Here is a 2,168-nt window from a genome sequence, read left to right as displayed (position 1 = left end):
TGCAGAGAGGTTCAAGATTAAGGGGGTCTCTGGAACCGATTGTAGCGTGGATACTACGGCTACCCTAGATCACGTGCTCCCCAATCTTATTTAGTTGTTGCTCGGCTAGTTAGTTTTAATACAAAACAACGTTCATTCTATGACCCACTGGTATGAAGATACAGGGCTAACTCAGCACCCAGAACCACGCAGTGTATATAACCTCGCTGGACCCCATATCTTCACAGGGCCAGTGAATAGTCTTATATCAATCACTCCTATGTTCAACAGCTTCATATATATATATCGTTATGCCCTCACATCGTTCCATCACCTCTGTCATGCCACGGCCCATGCGCCGGCATGCCCCGAGGATTTAACTATATATATAGGTGTGGGCGCCTATGATGCTGGTTGGTATCATAGTGTTTGGTCTTTTTGGCCAAGGTGGTTAGGGCCCTCAACGCCCATGGGTTTTAGCCCACCTTACAACCTCCCTAGGTCTAGTCCTTACAAATGGCCGGACTTACATGCTGAGTGATATAAATAGATGTTGTTAATATGCATGGCGTTTATGGACGTGGGGATATATAGAGGATATATACTAAGGCCGCCAGATATATCCAACATATCCAAAGGGGGCAAGGTTTCCAACACGGCATAATCCACGATCGGGATAAATATATATATATAGAGCACCGTTGGGGATCTCCTGCGATAGAGGTAGATAGAACTTAGAATTAATCTTGCTTATAACTGCTTCCAAAGCTACTTGACCAATAGCCATCTTATTAATTAAGCTTAAGGTACTGTAGCCTTTGGAGAAGTTAAAAGAGATAAGGAGATAAAAGATGTTAGAAACCTAGCTACCCTAATAATAACCCTAGAAAGAACCCTAATAACCCTAGAAATAACCCTAATAACCCTAGCAATAACCCTAGCAATAACCCTAGAGAATTGCATCCTTGATTGACAACGTAATTTCTATTCCACTGACCTGCAACTTAAATAGCATTGAATATGTTTGGTAGAGAGCCAGCATGCGTGATTTCATCCACATCTAACCACTCCTTGCGCTGACCGGGACTTTGGGACGATAATACTGTAACGGGTTAGCGCGGCTGTAGAAAATATACGCTAACCTAATACGGTATTATCGTCCCATAGAACCCTCCATTGTTTAAACCACAATATCTCCACCACTACATGGGCTATGGGAATATGGAATATATCAGTTTAATGCCCAGAGGCTGCTCTATCATCTCATACTAAAATATGTAGATGTTTCTGTATCTGTGGTGTTGGTCTTAGCCTGTCAATGTGGTACTAGAATTGACTTTGACACCACAATTTAACCCCTTCCCGGCGGAATTATCGCTTTTAATTTGGATATGTTGTATTCCATATCCACTACGGCCTACATGCAAAGTTTGAAGTAATGGGGTGGCTGGCTGCCGCAGAAGGGAAGGGAAGAGGGAGCTCGACCGCGACCGGGCCACTGCGGGCACGCGGAGGCGGGAGCGGGAGCACGCACGGGCGGCCAATCAGGGACGGAGAAAATCGGACGGGGGCGCGTCGGACCACGCACTATGTATAACTTGGATAGTTTAACCCTAACCCTATAACCTTCAACGGGCATGTCCAGCGGGTTTGACTTTTAAATGGTTTCATCCCACTGGTTTGGGTCCAACGGGTTAACGGGTTCGTTCAACGGGTTCGACCCCTGAACACCCCTCACTCTAACGCTGACTCTGACCACCTCATCCTCCCACCTAGCCTCTACCCTCACTCTTTGTAACCCTAACTCTGGCCCATTATTGTATGGGATAATGCTCTTTAAAACTCCCATATTTTTGAAACCCCCCCTCTACCTTCTGATATAATCGTCCAGCGTGCTCGACTTCCAACGGGTTGATGGGTTCATCCCAACGTGGTTCGGGTCCAATGGGTGAATGTACTGCTTTGGACGGGGTTTGACATCCAACGGGTGTTGGCTCCAGTCTGTTCGACTAATGATTAGTTTTTTCTGTGTTTAAAATCACTCCATAATGAAGCCCTATCCGGCTCTTTTACGTATTATAGCTTATTTTAATTTACTTTGGTGGAATATTGCCACCGCTGTTGGCACCACTGCGTTAGGCTGGATTGAAAATACACAAATACTAATTTGGGTTCTGGTTGGGGGTGAA

Source organism: Histoplasma capsulatum, genomic scaffold, assembly GCF_000149585.1.
Source record: "Histoplasma capsulatum NAm1 scaffold_22 genomic scaffold, whole genome shotgun sequence".
Taxonomy (NCBI): Eukaryota; Fungi; Ascomycota; class Eurotiomycetes; order Onygenales; family Ajellomycetaceae; genus Histoplasma; species Histoplasma mississippiense.
Note: the sequence above shows the minus strand (reverse complement) of the source record.